We start from the raw sequence: 20,611 nt of genomic DNA, 5'->3' as shown, positions 1-20,611 counted from the left end.
CAAACAGGAGGGTTCCCTCCCAGTCGGGGAACACTTCAGCAGTCATGGACATTCATCCACCGACCTTCGGGTAAGCGTACTCCAAGGCGGCCTTCGAGACACACGACAACGCAAAATCGTCGAGCAGAAATTGATAGCCAAGTTCCGCACCCATGAGGACGGCCTCAACCGGGATCTTGGGTTCATGTCACGCTACACGTTACCCCACCATCGAACAAATGTTATCTGTTTTTAATATAATGGGTCATTTGCTGGCTCTCTCTGCCTTCCGGATGTTTCTGCCTCTCTCTGTGTTTTTTTTCTCTGTTTTTTTTCCCTGTTTGTTTTTTTGTTGAATGTGTATTCGGGGGTTCTGCAGGTGACACCTCTCTGTCTGAACACGGTGATTGCCTTGGCAACGGGCAGTTGCAGGGGCAGTCTGTAAACACCATGTATTGTTCTATATGTATAAATGCGTAGGCTTCAAGGAGCTCTTGAAACATTTGCCTGAGGAAGGAGAAAATCTCCGAAAGCTTGTGAATTTAAAATAAAATTGCTGGACTATAACTTGGTGTTGTAAAATTGTTTACAATTGTCAACCCCAGTCCATCACCGGCATCTCCACATCTGAATTATGTTGACAGAGCTGCACCCCAGCTGGTTTGCAATTGAACTGACGTTGAACACTTGTAGCTCTGGAGAGTTGCTTGGTGGAAAATCCTTGTTTACACAACAGAAATGAAATGCAGCGCAAAAAATAACTAGCATAAGCGATTAAATTGTTTTAATTGTTGCCAAGAAAAGGCACACCAAAAACTAAAAGGGCAGCAATATATCACATGTCCTTCATTTAATTGCCACTCAGTGGCTTTGTTTCATCTATAAGCATCCTAGCCGGTGCCTTCTGCCTGCGGAATCGAACTATCCCAGCATCTACGCGATACCCGGCCTTTTTGTCACGAATGTTGTCATTCAGTCGGGTTCTTGCTAGCTGCAGCATATTAATGTTACGATTGGTATCTGCCATTGCTTCGTTTAGCATTCCGACACCCTAGTTGGGGGGGGAGGGGGGGGAGGGGGGGAGGTAAAACAGAGACTGAGTTAAACGCGGATCAATTCTGAAGGGTTCAAATGCAAACAGCCCACCACGGGCTCAGGTGAAAAGTTCCAGGAGAACCTCAAGAGGGAATTTTACAGCACAGAAAGAAGCAATTCAGTCCATTGCAAACTGTTCCTGAAATAGCTCTCTGCACTTCTCCTAATCTCTCCCTTCGTTCTTTAGATGATTCATTTAAATTTATGCTCTCCCAGTTATTAATTCAGTCACACAAAGGGTAGTGGAAATCTGGAACTCTCACCCCCAAAACGTCCGGCGGTCAATTGAAAATTTCAAACCTGAGACTGATAGATTTTTGTTAGGCAAGGCATTTATGTAGCGCCTTTCAAGACCTCTGGACGTCCCAAATTGCTTTACAACCAATGAAGTACATTGGTCTAATTGAATGGCGGAACAGGCTTGAGGGTCCTAACTGGCCTACTCCTGTTCCTATGCTCCGAACTACCCCAACCCAAGTGCAGAAATCTCATAGCTCAAGGAAAACTCCCTGTTGTCCTTCCCGACGGTCCACATGCTACCTCTCATGCTTTGTAAACACCCAGGCAGATCACCAATAAAAGGAGCTAGAGACCAGAGTCCATGAAGTTGATTAAAAAGGTAACAACAAGGCCAAATGACCTTCCTGCTAGAGATAGCCAGGAAGGTAGGTGCAAAAGTAGACGATATAGACCAGCAGCGAGGTCCCGATATCGTCTGGGTCTTCAGGATCTCCAAAGGCATGCGGAACGGACTAACCACCTTCATCCAGGGAGTTTGCAGACTTTTATACCTCACTCTGCACCTCAAGGGTCCCAGACCGCAGTGCGGAAAAATGTCCCACCACCCTGGAAACCTGCCCGCCTTCCAACTCCCCCAGGAGAAGGTGCAGTCACTGGTCTCAATCTCAGCCGAGGAGATCCAAGCAGCAGTGGAAAGTCTACCATCGCAGAACGCCCTTGCTCCTTGGCTACCCAGACAAAGTCTGATAAAAGGCCCTTACTCCCGCTGAAAGTCTTCCACCATGTTACAAATGTGCATCATCCGGAAACTTTCAAGACAGCAATCAGGCCGGTACGAAAGAGACAAAGAGTCCAGCCTCTGCTCACCTATTGGACCCTGTTTAGCATCAAGTACAAATTAGAGAAACAGTTGGGTTTCTTTTTCACAACTAACACAACAGACTCCATGGTCACTTTTTTCTCCAGATCACAAATCACCACAGTGCGATTTGAACTCATGTAGCGTAGCGGTTATGTTACGAGACTAGTAATCCAGAGGAGTGGACTAATAGTCCAGAACGAATCCATGAGTTCAAATCTCACCACTGCAGCTGGAGAATTTGAATTAAGTTTCAAAAAAAAAATCTGGAAATAAACATTTTTAAAAACTGCTATCAGTAAAAGTGACCGTGAAGCTGTCGGATTGTCGTCAAAACCCAACTGGTTCACTGATGTTCTTTAAGGGAAGGCAACTCGCCGTCCTTACCTGGTCTGGCCTATGAGTCTCTCTAGTCCCACGCCAAGGTGCCTGACTCTTAACTGCCCTCTGAAGTGGCCGAGCAAAGTCGCTCAGTTGCATCAAACCTCTGCAGTTCAAGAAGGCCCACCACCTACTCAGAGCAACTAGGGATGGGCAATGAATGGCGGCCTCACCAACCATGCTCACATCCCGAGAATGTATAAAAACCCTGGGTTGCTAGTCCAGTACTATATCCGCCGCACTACCATACTCATGTGTTATTGAATGTGAACCAGCTACACAACAGATATCTGCCTACAGCGTGCTAGGAGAAGCTTCATAAGGCAGCTTGCGACAGGCTGCCCCACCTTGATGTTCTAGACATCCATTTTCAATGACATATTTAATCCAGGTTGCTATGTGAGGGGCCTCGGCTGCGAGACCAATTCCTCCTCCTGGATGCACTGTGACAGGTCAGTATGAGCACAAGGCCTCCCTCTCTGCAATAGTTTTCTCTTTTTGCCACAAATCCACCTCATAGCTTGGTCCTGGATCTCCATATGGGCTTCCCTGAGCTGAACGTTGACACCCATCCCTTCCACCAAGTCCTCACATTGATACATACAACATGCCCCTCCCCTCCCACTTATCAGTCCTGACCCGGGCTGCACATTGACACCCACTTCCCCCACTGATTCCTGATCCGGATACCCACATGCTCCCTTCTTCCCCATCGGCTCAGTCCTTATCTGGTTGGTCACAGACACCACCCCAACTCCCACCAGCTCACTCCGGACTGGGACTGGACACTGATTCCCCCTTCCCATCTGCTCACTCCAGACTGGGACTGGACGCTGATCCCACCTCCCATCTACTCACTCCAGACTGGGACTGGACACTGATTCCCCCTTCCCATCTACTCACTCCAGACTGGGACTGGACACTGATTCCCCCTTCCCATCTACTCACTCCGGACTGGGACTGGACACTGATTCCCCCGTCCCATCTACTCACTCCGGACTGGGACTGGACACTGATTCCCCCTTCCCATCTACTCACTCCGGACTGGGACTGGACACTGATCCCAACTCCCACCAGCTCGTTCCTGACTGGGACTGGACACTGATTCCCCCTTCCCATCTACTCACTCCGGACTGGGACTGGACACTGATTCCCCCTTCCCATCTACTCACTCCAGACTGGGACTGGACGCTGATTCCCCCCTCCCATCTACTCACTCCGGACTGGGACTGGACACTGATTCCCCCTTCCCATCTACTCACTCCGGACTGGGACTGGACACTGATTCCCCCCTCCCATCTACTCACTCCGGACTGGGACTGGACACTGATTCCCCCTTCCCATCTACTCACTCCGGACTGGGACTGGACACTGATTCCCCCCTCCCATCTACTCACTCCGGACTGGGACTGGACACTGATTCCCCCCTCCCATCTACTCACTCCGGACTGGGACTGGACACTGATTCCCCCGTCCCATCTGCTCACTCCGGACTGGGACTGGACACTGATTCCCCCTTCCCATCTACTCACTCCGGACTGGGACTGGACACTGATTCCCCCGTCCCATCTGCTCACTCCGGACTGGGACTGGACACTGATTCCACCTTCCCATCTACTCACTCCGGACTGGGACTGGACATTGATTCCCCCTTCCCATCTACTCACTCCGGACTGGGACTGGACACTGATTCCCCCCTCCCACCAGCTCGTTCCTGACTGAGACAGGACGCTGACCACTCTCCTCCCACCAGCTCACCCCGGACAAAAAAAAGCTCCCCCACCCGCTCCATCCTGCCCTGGACACGCCCCCCACCCCACCTCCCCCTCCACTCGAGGCCTCTCCTGGGCTGCGTACCGACCTTGACAAGAGTTGCCGCCTCGGGGAGTTGGGTTCCTGGGTGACGCTGATAAACCTTCACCAGCGGTCTGTCGAGGCGTTCACGCGTCGTGAGATGTTGGCTGTTCTCTGGGCCCTGATGGAAATCAGAGGGGGGAAAAAAAACAACTGATCGCAAAGAGTTTTTACTGTGCACATCCTGTCCCTGAGATAGGGAGTGGGAGTGGGGGGGGGGGGAGGGCGATGATGTCAGCCAGGGCTCCTGTTACCGGTCACCATCCAGTAACACCTACTGGAAATGATGTGGAGATGCCGGTGATGGACTGGGGTGGACAAATGTAAGGAATCTTACAACACCAGGTTATAGTCCAACAGCTTTAATTGAAAATCACAAGCTTTCGGAGCTTTCCTCCTTCGTCAGGTGTGTGAAGGTTTCCATCAAAGCACCGCATATATAGTCACAGAACAATGCCTGGTGATTACAGATAATCTTTCCAACTGCCTGTTATCACACCTCTGCATGGATGGTGTTCAGACAGGGGAACATTACACCTAAGACCACTGAATACGCAAGCGGTCAGATTACAAAGACAGAGAGAGAGAGAGAGAGAGAGACAAAGAATGGCCAGTTGTATTAAAAACAGATAACTTATTTTTCCCCCCCTGGTGGGGGGACATGAACCCAAGATCCCAGTTGAGGCCGTCCTCATGGGTGCGGAACTTGGCTATCAATTTCTGCTCGACGATTTTGCGTTGTCGTGTGTCTCGAAGGCCCTCCCAGTCGGGGAACACTTCAGCAGTCAAGGGACACTCAGCCTCCGATCTTCGGGTTAGCGTTCTCCAAGGCGGCCTTCGAGACACACGACAACGCAAAACCGTCGAGCAGAAATTGATAGCCAAGTTCCGCACCCATGAGGACGGCCTCAAACGGGATCTTGGGTTCATGTCACGCTACATGTAACCCCACCAGGGGGAAAGATAAGTTATCTGTTTTTAATACAACTGGCCATTCTTTGTCTCTCTCTCTCTCTCGCTCTCTCTGTCTGTCTGTCTTTGTAATCTGACTGCTTGCGGATTCAGTGGTCTTAGGTGTAATGTTCCCCTGTCTGAACACCATCCATGCAGAGGTGTGATAACAGGCAGTTGGAAAGATTATCTGTAATCACCAGGCATTGTTCTGTGACTGTACATGCGGTGCTTTGATGGAAACCCTCACTCACCTGACGAAGGACGAAAGCTCCGAAAGCTTGTGATTTTCAAATAAAACTGTTGGACTATAACCTGGTGTTGTAAGATTCCTTACCTACTGGAAAGTGCTTGTTTGCAAACATCAGCTGAGAGGGCAGGATCAAGAATAACCTGCTAACATTCACCTGTTTTTGTCTGGCGAGGGTATTAAGGGTTACGGAACCAAGGCGGGTAGATGGAGTTAATAGGCCGTGATGTAATTGAATGGCAGAACAGGCTCGAGGGGGCTGAATGGCCTCCTCCTATTCCTTTGCTCGCCATCTAGGCTCAGGCAGGAAGAAGGGCCACTCGGGGTGAGGTGTTGAAGGGTGCCTGTGGAACATGTTCCCCAGGAGCAGTCAATCCCTGGGAGACTGTAGTGGATGAATTAGGGGAGTTTGGTAAGTGGTCGATAACTGACATCTCAGATTAAATTGTGCTGCGAAATTCAGGGTGGAAATAAATTGCATCGGCAAAAACAATGTCTTTGCGTATTAAGAGGACTGCAATTTTTTGAGCGGACTCTGGAAGGGCATAACTCAGCTGGAGGGGGTGGGGAGAGACATTGAGCAGAGGCCCGGGCTCACAGCACCCTCTAGAGGCCTGCTGGACTCCCATTGCCATGAAGTCAGATTTCACACCCTGTCCCTGCACATTTACCACCCCTGGACGGACTGCAGAGCTGCCCACCTACCAGAGTCATGCCGTTGGCCAATTCCATCTCATCATACCAGCGCTGTGTTCGATTGATGGTGGCTCTCGTCTCCCCAGAGCTGACCTCCATGTGTTGCTAAGGAGAGAGAGAGAGAGAGAGACACAGACAGACGAGTGTTAGCCAGTGCGGCCCATTCCAATAAACGATTGTAATTTTATAACAACATCAAAAACTTGCATTTATATAGCACCTTTAACGTGGTAAAACGTCCCAAGGTGCTTCGCAGGAGCGATTAGCAAATAAAATTTGACACCGAGCCACATTAGGAGATATTAGGACAGGTGACCAAAAGCTTGGTCAAAGAGACAGGTTTTAAGGAGCGTCTTAAAGGAGGAGAGGCGGAGAGAAGGAGAACTTTAGGGAGAGAATTCCAGAGCTTAGGGCCTAGGCGGCTGAAGGCACGGCAGCCAATGGTGGAGCGATTAAAATCGGGGATGCGCAAGAGGCCAGAATTGGAGGAGCGCAGAGATCTCGGAGGGTTGTAGGGCTGGAGGAGGTCACAGAGATAGGACCAGGAGCGAATGTAGGTCAGAGAGCACAGAGGGTGATGGGTGAACAGGGCTTGGTTCTAACCTAGAGATTTAGTCTTTATTCACTGGCAGATTCCCCTGCAGTATTGGTCACGCTAAGTTAAGGATGTGCTGTTTTAGAATGACAGCTGCGTTACACCGTGTAACCTACAAATATTATCATTAAACATCCTGCATAAGGCATGCACTTCCTGTCCGCAAAGTGGTGGTCGTCTGGGGTCAGAGGTGAATTGAAGTCCCTCAGGGAGGACAGTCCGTTAACAAAAACATCCCCAAACAGCTCCCTGCCAAGAACCTGCTTAGAGAAGAAAAAGTGGAGGAGATTCCAGAGGGGAACTGGAACCGCTCCCAGGTGAAGCAAGGCTTCATCTGGGAATAGACCCTGGGCAGACTGGGTAAATGTAAGGACTGCACTCCGTCACGATAGCTCAGGGCGGTCTGGACTGAAGTTAAGAAGCACTTTAACTGATCCAGATTCCTGCACAGCGACACACATCCTGCTAATGGAATGCTGGCCTTTATATCTAGAGGACTGGAGTACAAGGGGGCAGAAGTTATGCTGCAGCTATACAAAACCCTGGTTAGACCGCACCTGGAGTACTGTGAGCAGTTCTGGGCACCGCACCTTCGGAAGGACATATTGGCCTTGGAGGGAGTGCAGCGTAGGTTTACTAGAATGACACCCGGACTTCAAGGGTTAAGTTACGAGGAGAGATTACACAAATTGGGGTTGTATTCTCTAGAGTTTCGAAGGTTAAGGGGTGATCTGATCGAAGTTTATAAGATATTAAGGGGAACAGATAGGGTGGATAGAGAGAAACTATTTCTGCTGGTTGGGAATTTTAGGAGTAGGGGGCACAGTCTAAAAATTGGAGCCAGGCCTTTCAGGAGTGAGATTAGAAAACATTTCTACACACAAAGGGTGGTAGAAGTTTGGAACTCTCTTCCGCAAATGGCAATTGATGCTAGCTCAATTGCTAAATTTAAAATCTGAGATAGATAGCTTTTTGGCAACCAAAGGTATGAAGGGATATGGGCCAAAGGCAGGTATATGGAGTTAGATCACAGATCAGCCATGATCTTATCAAATGGCGGAGCAGACTCGAGGGGCTGAATGGCCTACTCCTGTTCCCATATTTCTATGTCCCTACAGCAGTAGGCCTTGCAATGAGAAGCTGTGATTTATCGCCGGGGAGCAATGAAACCCAAAGGCAAGTCACGCTCGCCTCCAGGGCTCAGCCGGTCAAGGCAGTGAGTTAACTGCGCTGCACTGAACAAGCCAGTATCGGGTTTAATCTCAGGTCTGAGCCGAGCCTGTCAACCTCAGCTGAGGCAGAGGCACTGGTGTCAACAACCCTGGGTGAGGGAAAGAGGAAGTAAAATAAAATCAGCCAGCACTCCTGTTCCTACGGGGTCCGCCGTGGCTCAGTGGGCAGCACCCTCGCTACTGAGTCAGAAGGTTGTGGGTTCAAGTCCCACTCTGCACTGTTGGAGTTGCCGCCCTTCAGGTGAGACGTTAAACCGAGGCCCCGTCTGCCCTCTCAAGTGGACGTAAAAGATCCCACGGCCACTATTTCGAAGAGCAGGCGAATTCTCCCCAATAATCATCCCTCAACCAATATCACTGAAAGGCAGATTATCTGGTCATTATCTCATTGCTTATGTAGATTATCGATTGCCTTCTGGAAGTCCATATAAATAACTATCCATTGACACTTTCTTATCTACCACAGAACAAATCAAAAGCAAAATACTGCAGATGTTGGAAATCTGAAATAAAAACAGAAAATGAGAGGAAAACTCAGTAAGTCAGGCAGCATCTGTGGAGAGAGAAGCAGAGTTAATGTTTCAGACCTGATCTATCTCTTATCTACCACGTTAGTTACCTCCTCAAAAAATCCAACTGGGTTCATTAGACATGACTTACCCGTTACAAATCCATGTCGGCTCTCTCTGATCAGTTGAAATTTGTCCAAGTTCCTATCTGGTCATTATCACATTGCTGTTTGTGGGATCTTGCTGTGCGCAAATTGGCTGCTGCGTTTTTTTTTTATTCGCTCATGGGATGTGGGCGTCGCTGGCGAGTCCAGCATTTATTGCCCATCTCTAATTGCCCTTGAGAAGGTGGTGGTGAGCCGCCTTCTTGAACCGCTGCAGTCCGTGTGGTGAAGGTTCTCCCACAGTGCTGTTAGGAAGGGAGTTCCAGGATTTTGACCCAGCGACGATGAAGGAACGGCCGATATATTTCCAAGTCGGGATGGTGTGTGACTTGGAGGGGAAGGTGCAGGTGGTGTTGTTCCCATGCTGCCCTTGTCCTTCTAGGTGGTAGAGGTCGCGGGTTTGGGAGGTGCTGTCGAAGAAGCCTTGGCGAGTTGCTGCAGTGCATCCTGTGGATGGTACACACTGCAGCCACGGTGCGCCGGTGGTGAAGGGAGTGAATGTTTCGGGTGGTGGATGGGGTGCCAATCAAGCGGGCTGCTTTATCCTACATCACAACAGCGACTACACTTCAAAAGTACTTCATTGGCTGTAAAGCGCTTTGGGGCGTCCTGAGGTCATGAAAGGCACGATAGAAATTCTTTCTGATCAATAGGGGATACCTTTGGTAGAAAGTGCCACATTTGTGGGCACCAAGCAGGGGCACACTCGCAGCTACTGGAAGTGGGCAGGTACCCCAAAGAGAGTCAGCAATTTCCAGAGAGCAGGGAGGGGAGAAAACTGACAGGAAACAAAAAGGGAAAGGAAACAAAAGACAATAAGTTACAAAACTAAAACAGAGTGCCTGTTCTGGTACACTGGTGCTTACCGTTAAGGAAACACACTCTGCCATTTTCTGAGTGATGCCGTCGTTCACTGATTTCTGTGCTGCTTTTATTAGGACGATTGAGTCCTCTATTAACTTGTCGATCTCTTCCCGCAGGACCCTGGACTGCACCATGGCATTTCGTGCATCGTTCATGGCCACCTCACAAGCTGGTAACAAGATGAGATTGGATTGTTACTGGAGGAGAGTCTCACCGTCACAGGTAGCGTGAGCACCGTCCAGATTCGCGGGTGAGCAACGATTGGTTTTTAGGATATTCAATATCCTTCACCTCAATGCAGGTTCAAGGACCAGGGAATATGGAGATGTCCATTAAATCACTTTTATTAATAAACACGCCAATACACGTCAAATATACTCATGGACAAAGAACTCACCAGGCGGGCGAGCTGGCTTCTCTCCACTGCTCACCGTAGTCCCAGGTCAGACTATCCAGAGTTCTTAAAGTACAACAGGGTAGCCTGTACTCATATGGTTAACAACTGGGGTCCAATACCTCATTACCTTCCGTGTACTTGCTGTCGATACGTCAGCTTGTTTAGTGGAGTCAGTTATGGGTTCAAACCCCACTCCAAAGACTTAAACACAAAATCCAGGCTGACGCTCCAGTGCAGTACCGAGGGAGTGCTGCACTGTCGGAGGTGCCGTCTTTCGGATGAGCCGTTAAACTGAGGCCCCAGCTGCCCTTAAGGCGAACGTAAAAGATCCCACGGCCACTATTTTGAAGAAGAGCGGGGGAGTTCTCCCCGGTGTGCTGGTCAATATTTATCCCTCAACCAACATTACGAGAACAGATTACCCGTCATTATCCCGTTGCTGTTTGTGGGATCTTGCTGTGTGTAAATTGGCTGCCACGTTTCCTACATTACAAAAGTGACACTTCAAAAGTACTTCATGGGCTGTAAAGCGCTTTGGGACATCCTGAGGTCGTGAAAGACTCTTTCTTTAAATCGGCTATTATCATTCAGTGCAATTGTCAATTAACTTGTTTTGGTTTATTGCACTCTGGATGTTCCCCATGCATGAGTGTTCATTGCTATTTTCTGTATCTTTTAATCCCCTCAGGAGTATGAAGGGTTTTGATAGAGTCGATGGGGAGAAACTACTTCCACTGGCAGGAGGGTCGGTAACCAGAGGTCACAGATTTAAGATAAGTGGCAAAAGAACCAGAGGGGAGATGAGGAGAAATTTTTTTTACTCAGCGAGTTGTTATGATCTGGAATTCACTGCCTGAAAGGGGTGGTAGAAGCAGATTCAATGATAACTTTCAAAAGGAAATTGGATAAATACTTGAAGGGAAAAATTTGCAGAGTTACGGGGGAAGAGCGGGGGGGGGAGTGGGACTAATTGGATAGCTCTTTCAAAGAGCCGGCACAGACACGATGGGCCAAATGGCCTCCTCCTGTGCTGTATGATTCTATGATCTCTTCTGAACATTATTGCAAAAGGGACTTCTTTTCCAGCCACCCTGCGATGGTGCAGGGTCTGTCTGAAGCCCGTTTTAACCGTACTTAACCCCACAGTAACTCTAGTTTAACTACTTATATAATTCTATGTGATGCCAATTAGCTTAATCTCTTCAATAATCTACACATGTCTCTCCTTTCAAGCTGCACCTGGATTCAGTGGGGAAGGAGGCGAGCACCCACTAATCCTGAAGAGTTAAACTAGATGGAAGAAATTTGACTCTACAAATTCTTATTAAACAAAGGCTGTGGTCATGTGTTAACAAGGGTCAAGGAGCAATGGTCACCGTCAACCCAGCCGTGAGATACAGGCCTCCCCATAGGCTGGTGACCTGACACTGTGATACAGGCCTCACCATGGGCTGGTGTCCCTGACGCTGTGATACAGGCCTCACCATGGGCTGGTGTCCCTGACACTGTGATACAGGCCTCACCATGGGCTGGTGTCCCTGACACTGTGATACAGGCCTCACCATGGGCTGGTGTCCTGACACTGTGATACAGGCCTCACCATAGGCTGGTGTCTCTGACACTGTGATACAGGCCTCAGCATAGGCTGGTGTCCTGACACTGTGATACAGGCCTCCCCATAGGCTGGTGTCCCTGACACTGTGATACAGGCCTCACCATGGGCTGGTGTCCCTGACACTGTGATACAGGCCTCACCATGGGCTGGTGTGCCTGACACTGTGATACAGGCCTCACCATGGGCTGGTGTCCTGACACTGTGATACAGGCCTCACCATAGGCTGGTGTCTCTGACACTGTGATACAGGCCTCAGCATAGGCTGGTGTCCTGACACTGTGATACAGGCCTCCCCATAGGCTGGTGTCCCTGACACTGTGATACAGGCCTCACCATAGGCTGGTGTCTCTGACACTGTGATACAGGCCTCAGCATGGGCTGGTGTCCTGACACTGTGATACAGGCCTCACCATAGGCTGGTGTCTCTGACACTGTGATACAGGCCTCAGCATAGGCTGGTGTCCTGACACTGTGATACAGGCCTCCCCATAGGCTGGTGTCCCTGACACTGTGATACAGGCCTCACCATAGGCTGGTGTCTCTGACACTGTGATACAGGCCTCAGCATAGGCTGGTGTCCTGACACTGTGATACAGGCCTCCCCATAGGCTGGTGTCCCTGACACTGTGATACAGGCCTCACCATAGGCTGGTGTCTCTGACACTGTGATACAGGCCTCAGCATAGGCTGGTGTCCTGACACTGTGATACAGGCCTCCCCATAGGCTGGTGTCCCTGACACTGTGATACAGGCCTCACCATGGGCTGGTGTCCTGACAGTGTGATACAGGCCTCACCATGGGCTGGTGTCCCTGACATTGTGATACAGGCCTCCCCATGGGCTGGTGTCCTGACAGTGTGATACAGGCCTCACCATGGGCTGGTGTCCCTGACACTGTGATACAGGCCTCCCCATGGGCTGGTGTCCTGACAGTGTGATACAGGCCTCACCATGGGCTGGTGTCTCTGACACTGTGATACAGGCCTCAGCATAGGCTGGTGTCCTGACACTGTGATACAGGCCTCCCCATAGGCTGGTGTCCCTGACACTGTGATACAGGCCTCACCATGGGCTGGTGTCCCTGACATTGTGATACAGGCCTCCCCATGGGCTGGTGTCCTGACAGTGTGATACAGGCCTCACCATGGGCTGGTGTCCCTGACACTGTGATACAGGCCTCACCAGAGGCTGGTGTCCCTGACACTGTGATACAGGCCTCACCATAGGCTGGTGTCCCTGACACTGTGGTACAGGACTCACCATAGGCTGGTGTCCCTGACATTGTGATACAGGCCTCACCATGGGCTGGTGTCCCTGACACTGTGATACAGGCCTCACCATAGGCTGGTGTCCCTGACACTGTGATACAGGCCTCACCATAGGCTGGTGTCCCTGACACTGTGGTACAGGCCTCACCATGGGCTGGTGTCCTTAACACTGTGATACAGGCCTCCCCATGGGCTGGTGTCCTTAACACTGTGATACAGGCCTCCCCATGTTGCATGACCCCTTCTCGCCTTACCAAAAGTATACGGGCCCAAAGGCGTCGGTGAGGGCATCAGGTTTACGTCCCTGATCTCAGATATGGGTTTGGTGACTCTCGGGGTCAGGCAGTCCAGCCTGACTTCCTTGATATTCTGGCTCATTAACTGAGGGACCAGGTCGAGCACCAGCATCCGCTCGTTGTAGTGTTCACGCAATCGCTTCCGAGCAGCATCCAGAATCTGGAACGGGGACACAAGCGAGCGAGATCAGAGCAGGAAGGAGTGACTGGAAAGAATCCACACCTGACAGGCTGCATTATGGGGCTCAGACAGACTCGCTGCCGTTTCACTTCGGTTTCACGCAGAAGCGAGCAAGGACCCGAGGCTCGTCCTATCCTGAAATACTGGTTCCCAGCTCAGCAGCTGTAAATTTGGACGCCCCGAGGTAAAGTTCAAAGGCAGAGTATCGGCGGAGTCTGAAATTCTTCATAAACCATTTAGAACCAAGGGCTTTCATTACCCTACCTGTGGTCATGTAGTAATTGTAAACAATTTTACAACACCAAGTTATAGTCCAGCAATTTCTGGACTATAACTTGGTGTTGTAAAATTGTTTACAATTGTCAACCCCAGTCCATCACCGGCATCTCCACGTCATGTAGTAAGGTACAGGTGGTTTGGGTATCAGGACAGGTACCAATCAGTGTGAAGGGTGACTCGATTGCTTGATGGAGCAGTGACCTTTACTCCGTATCTAACCCGTGCTGCACCTGAGTTGGGAGTGTTTGATGGGACAGAGTAGAGGGAGCTTCACTCTGTATCTAACCCGTGCTGTACCTGCCCTGGGAGTGTTTGATGGGACAGTGTAGAGGGAGCTTTACTCTCTATCTAACCCGTGCTGTACCTGCCCTGGGAGCGTTTGATGGAACAGTGTAGAGGGAGCTTTACTCTCTATCTAACCCATGCTGTTCCTGCCCTGGGAATGTTTGATGGGACAGTGTAGAGGGAGCTTTACTCTGTATCTAACCAGAGCTGTACCTGCTCTGGGAGTGTTTGATGGGACAGTGTAGAGGGAGCTTTACTCTGTATCTAACCAGAGCTGTACAACCAGAGCTGTACCTGCCCTGGGAGTGTTTGATGGGACAGTGTAGAGGGAGCTTTACTCTGTATCTAACCCGTGCTGCACCTGAGTTGGGAGTGTTTGATGGGACAGAGTAGAGGGAGCTTCACTCTGTATCTAACCCGTGCTGTACCTGCCCTGGGAGTGTTTGATGGGACAGAGTAGAGGGAGCTTTACTCTGTATCTAACCCGTGCTGTACCTGCCCTGGGAGCGTTTGATGGGACAGTGTAGAGGGAGCTTTACTCTGTATCTAACCTGTGCTGTACCTGCCCTGGGAGTGTTTGATGGGACAGTGTAGAGGGAGCTTTACTCTGTATCTAACCCATGCTGTACCTGCCCTGGGAGTGTTTGATGGGACAGTGTAGAGGGAGCTTTACTCTGTATCTAACCCATGCTGTACCTGACCTGGGAGTGTTTGATGGGACAGTGTAGAGGGAGCTTTACTCTGCATCTAACCCGTGCTGTACCTGCCCTGGGAGTGTTTGATGGGACAGTGTAGAGGGAGCTTTACTCTGCATCTAACCCGTGCTGTACCTGACCTGGGAGTGTTTGATGGGACAGTGTAGAGGGAGCTTTACTCTGTATCTAACCTGAGCTGTACCTGAACTAAGAATGTTGTTATTAAAAAATAATCACCATGGATGTGGGCATCACTGGCAAGTCCGGCATTTATTGCCCGTCCCTAATTGCCCTGAGAAGGTGGTGGTGGGCCTTCTTCTTGAGTAGTGGATCGATACAACTTAAGTGGTTTGCTCGGCCACTTCAGAGGGCAACCAAGAACCAACCACTGGAGTCACATATAGGCCCAGACCGGGTAAGGACGGCGGGTTTCCTTCCCTAATGGACATTATATTGTGTCCCTCTTAGGGTCACTGTGTCAGCCTAGACGGAAAAACAAAATAAGGAGGTGAAAATCTGGAAGTGAAAATTGCCTTGAAACCACATTGTGGGAATGGTACCAGGAATGGGAAACTAAAATGGTGACCAGAGACAGTCCCCTCCCTCCCTCCCTCCCTCCCGCCCATCCCGTCACCATTTACCTGAAGCATATTCTTTATTTTGTGCAATGGTACTTCCAAGGTGGGTTTGAGCTTCTGCATCTGCTGCTTCTCCAGACCAATCAGCAAATCAGCTCCGTCGGGTTCCTGGGAATCAACACATGATTTTTTTTTTTTATTATTCGTTCATGGGATGTGGGCGTCGCTGGCCAGGCCGGCATTTATTGCCCATCCCTAATTGCCCCTTGAGAAGGTGGTGGTGAGCCGCCTTCTTGAGCCGCTGCAGTCCGTGTGGTGAAGGTTCTCCCACAGCGCCGTTAGGGAGGGAGTTCCAGGATTTTGACCCAGCGACGATGAAGGAACGGTGATATATTTCCAAGTCGGGATGGTGTGTGACTTGGAGGGGACATGATATTATACGTCCATCTAAAATTGCAACAAGCAACGTGTAACCACGACTGAAACTGGGCTGAATGCTGCAGGCACTTGGGACAACTCCTTTCCCTGGTGTATATGTGTGGTGTTAAGAGTCAACATAGAATTACGTAGAGTGTTGCAGCATAAAAACAGGCCATTTGGCCCGACAGGTCTGTGCCGGCGTTCCTGCTCCACACGAGCCTCCTCCCCCCTTACTTCATCTCACCCTATCAGCATATCCTTCTATTCCTTTCTCCCTCGTGTACCTATCTAGCTTCCCCTTAAATGCATCTATGCTATTCGCCTCAACCACTCCACCAATTCATAACGGCTAAAACACGCCGACTGTTCTCCCCACGAGAAAGGACTGAGATGTTCGGGATTTTAATGCCCGTTTCGAGCAGATTGCTTGCCTGAAAGAGAGACGTCTACCCAGGAAGCCCCACGCCAGGTTGGCCCTCTGTAAGCAGACAAGGGGCGATTTAAATGCAGGATGGGCAGTTGTTTTTTGCACAGATGCCAAACAGTAACCAAATACTTAGCAATTTCTGCCAGGGGGGACTTCTCCCTGGTATCCTGGCCAATATCTATCCCTCAACCAACATCACCAAAAAACAGATTATCTGGTCATTATCACATTGCTGTTTGTGGGACCTTGCTGTGCCCAATTTGGCTGCCACATTTCCTACATGACAACAATGACTACACTTCAAAAGTACTTCAACTTGTTTAGTGGAGTCAGCTATGGGTACAAATCCCACTCCAGAGACTTGAGCACAAAATCTAGGCCGACACTCCCAGTGCAGTACGGAGGGAGTGCTGCACTGTCGGAGGTGCCGTCTTTCGCATGAGACGTTAAAACCGAGGCCCTGTCTGCCCTCTCAGGTGGACGTAAAATGTCCCACGGCACTATTTTGAAGAGCAGGGGAGTTCTCCCCGTGTCCTGCCCAACGTTCATCCCTCATATAACATCACTTAAAAAAAAAACCAGGTTATCTGGTCACTATCACATTGCTGTTTGTGGGATCTTACTGTGCGTAAATTGGCAGTCGCATTTCCCTACATTACAACAGTGACTACACTTCAAAAAAGTAATTCATTGGCTGTAAAGTGCTTGGGGACGTCCTGAGGTGGTGAAGGGTGCTATATAAACCCAGCTCTGTCTTTCTTTCATTCAGAAAGACAAACTCCTTTCATCACTGTGGATCAAAATTAATTTATTATTTTAAAAACCAGGACTGACACCAGAAAGGCAGCAGGATACAAGAAGAGGGCCCTCTGCTCTGGACATGTTCTGTTTCCAGGTAAAGGGCCTATCAAAGTGGACAAGTGTACACATGGTCTTTTATCTTTTTGTACGGGTAAGCAGACAGAAGTTAAACTGATTGTAGCGATATCATTTTCAGTTTACTTCATCGGCTGTAAAGCGTTTTGGGGTCGCTGTAGAAATACAAGTTAATTTCTTTCCATACTGTTTCTACCGGCAGGATGATCTGTAACCAGAGGATGCAGAGTCGAGGCAAATTGGCGAAAAAATTCAAAGGAGAGATGAGGAGAAATTGTTTTACGCAGCTCATTGTTATGATCTGAAATGCGCTGGCTGAAAGGGCGGTGGGAGCAGATTCAATAGTAACTTTTCAAAAGGGAAGTGGATAAATACTTGAAAAGGAAAAAATTGCAGGGCTAAGGGGAAAGGGACGAATTGGATAGCTCTTTCAAAGAGCCAGCACAGGCACGATGGGCCGAATGGCCGCCTTCTGCGCTGTATTATTCTATACGTGAAATAAAGCAGTTTAGAAACGGAACCAAACTACAACTCGTGGTAACTTGGTTCACCTTCGGGGAAATTAAAGGTTCTCAAGACACGGATGATCCAGTTCGGACAATAACTACTTGCATTTATATAGCGCCTTTAACGTAGTAAACCGTCCCAAGGCGTTTCACAGGAGCGATTATCAAACAAAATTTGACACCGAGCCGCATAATGAGATGTTAGGGAGGTGACCAAAAGCTTGGTCAAAGAGCTGGCTTTTAAGGAGCATCTTAAAGGAGGAGAGAGAGGGGGAGAGGTTTAGGGAGGGGATTCCAGAGCTTAGGGCCGAGGCAGCTGAAGGCACGGCCGCCAGTGGTGGAGCAAAGAAAACCAGGGTTGCGCAAGAGTCCAGAATTGGAGGAGCGCAGAGATCGCGAAGGGCTGTAGGGCTGGAGGAGGTTACTGAGATAGGGAGCGGATGAGGTCATGGAGGGATTTGAAAACAAGGATGATAATTTTGCAATCGAGGCGTTGCCAGACCGGGAGCCAATGTAGGTCAGTGAGCAGAGGGGTCTTGGATGAACAGGACTCGGTGCGAGTTCGGATACGGGCAGCAGAGTTTTGGATGAGCTCAAATTTATGGAGGGTGAAAGATGGGAGGCCGGCCAGGAGAGCATTGGAATAGTCAAGTCTAGAGGTAACAAAGGCACGGATGAGGGTTTCAGCAGCAGATGTGCTGAGGCAGGGGCGGAGACAGTCGATGTTACGGAGGTGGAAGTAGGCGGTGGTGACGATGGAGCGGATATGGGGTCGGAAGCTCATCTCAGGGTCAAATAGGACGCCAAGGTTGCGAACAGTCTGGTTCAGCCTCAGACAGTGGCCAGGGAGAGGGATGGAGTCGGTGGCTGAGGAACAGAGTTCGTGGTGGCGACTGAAGACAGTGGCTTCGGTCTTCCCAATATATAGTTCGAGGGAATCTCTGCTCATCCAGTACAGGATGTTGGACAAGCAGTGTGACAAATCAGAGGCAGTGGAGGAGTCGAGAGAGGTGGAGGTGAGGCAGAGCCGGTTGTGGTCAGCTTACATGTGGAACCTGACATTTCAGATGATGTCGCGGAGGGGCAGCATGTAGATGAGAAATAGGAGGGGGCCAAGGATAGATCCTTGGGGGATTCCAGAGGTAACGGTGCGGGAGCAGGAAGAGAAGCCGCAAGAGAGTTTCGATGCTACACTGCTAGGTCCCATTCCCACGAGCAGATATGGGGCAAAAGAACCAGAGGCGACATGAGGAAGCATTTTTAACGCAGCGAGTTGTTATGATCTGGAATGCACTGCCCGAAAGGGTGGTGGAAGCAGATTAAATAGTAATTTTCAAAAGGAAATAGGATAAATACTTGAAGGGAAAAAATTTACAGGGCTATGGGGAAAAAGCAAGGGAATGGGACTGGTCAACCAAAGAGCCGGCACAGGCACAATGGGCCAAATGGCCTCCTTCTATGCTGTATCATACTACTACGATACTATGAATTGACCCCAGTGAACCCGAGCAGATACCTGCGTCAGACCCGATTTCCCCAGCATGTACGGTGTAAGTGTCTATATGGCACCAAGTCTCTTCCTACTCTATATGTTGGAATAGTGCACGTGGCACTCGCCTCTAACAGGTGTCAGCTTGGCTCAGTGGGTAGGCTGACACTTCAGTGCAGTACTGGAGTGTCTCAGCACTGAGGGAGCGCTGCACTGTTGGGGCTGGTGTCTTTTGGTTAAACCGAGGCCCCGGCTGCTCCTTCAGATAGACGTAAAAGATTCCATGGCACTATTTTGAAGAAGAGGAAGGGAGTTCTCCCTAAAAACATCAGCTGGACATCTCAAGGGGCTTTAGAAATGCGAGTCTTTCTCTCTTCTCGCCCTGGTATAAACGGGGCGACAGTCTATTTGGCACAAATTCTTTCCCCGGTACATACGGTCTGACAATCTATGGCTCTAACCCAATCGCTGGTACACAGGGTGTGACAATCCACACGACACTAACCCTTCCCCTGGTATATAGGGTGTGACAATCAATACGACATTAACCCTTCCCCTGGTATATAGGGTGTGACAATCCATATGCCACTAACCCTTCCCATGGTATATAGGGTGTGACAATCCACACGACATTAACCCTTCCCCTGATATATAGGGTGTGACGATCAATATGACACTAACCCTTCCCCTGGTATATAGGGTGTGACAATCCGTATGACACTAACCCTTCCCCTTGTATATAGGGTGTGACGATCTGTACGACACTAACCCTTCCCCTGGTATATAGGGTGTGACGATCCGTATGACACTAACCCTTCCCCTTGTATATAGGGTGTGACAATCCATAGGACACTAACCCTTCCCCTTGTATATAGGGTGTGACAATCCGTATGACACTAACCCTTCCCCTTGTATATAGGGTGTGACGATCCGTATGACACTAACCCTTCCCCTGGTCTATAGGGTGTGACGATCCGTATGACACTAACCCTTCCCCTGGTATATAGGGTGTGACAATCCGTATGACACTAACCCTTCCCCTTGTATATAGGGTGTGACAATCCGTATGACACTAACCCTTCCCCTTGTATATAGGGTGTGACGATCCATAGGACACTAACCCTTCCCCTGGTATATAGGGTGTGACAATCCATACGACACTAACCCTTTCCTCGGCGGGTCTGAGTTGCCGCATTTCGACCGTCATTCGGTTCATGACGATCCCCTTGCGGACGTTGGCCAGAGCCAGCCTCAGCTTGTCCCGCGTCTTGGTCAGCCGGAAGATCTCGTCGTTCAGCCGGTTGATCTCAAACTGGATGTGGCCAATGACCGACCGGGTCTGCACCGTGTAGGTGGTGATCTGCTCGTTGCTCTGCATGGCGCACAGGTCCCGCAGGAAGGGCAAGAGCTCCATTTCCAGCCTGAAGCCCCAGCCTTCGTTCTGGCCTTCCGGGACCTTGTACAGGATGTCCCCGCCCCTGTCCTTCCCTGTCACCACGCTGCAGATGTTCTTCATCTCGTCCTCCAGGATCGCTTTGGCCCGCTTGATTTTCTCCAAGCGAGCCCTGTAGGCTTCGAGCGACTCCGGTCTCTCCGACAGGTCCCGCGGCAAGTGTTTGCAACCCTTTAT

At 49.9% G+C, this 20,611-nt stretch overlaps 1 long non-coding RNA gene across 1 annotated transcript; it reads right to left on the bottom strand.

The window, feature by feature from the left end:
* Positions 1-817: 817 nt before the first annotated feature.
* On the bottom strand, positions 818-5,895 carry LOC137304925 (uncharacterized). Its single transcript, XR_010958652.1, has 3 exons — positions 5,767-5,895; positions 4,416-4,529; positions 818-1,030 (listed from the first exon to the last, which is right to left on the bottom strand). It is a non-coding gene; the product is annotated as an uncharacterized lncRNA (long non-coding RNA).
* Positions 5,896-20,611: the final 14,716 nt, after the last annotated feature.

Source organism: Heptranchias perlo, chromosome 39 (assembly GCF_035084215.1).
Source record: "Heptranchias perlo isolate sHepPer1 chromosome 39, sHepPer1.hap1, whole genome shotgun sequence".
NCBI classification, from domain to species: Eukaryota; Metazoa; Chordata; class Chondrichthyes; order Hexanchiformes; family Hexanchidae; genus Heptranchias; species Heptranchias perlo.
Note: the sequence above shows the minus strand (reverse complement) of the source record. Positions and strands in the feature narration are given on the sequence as shown.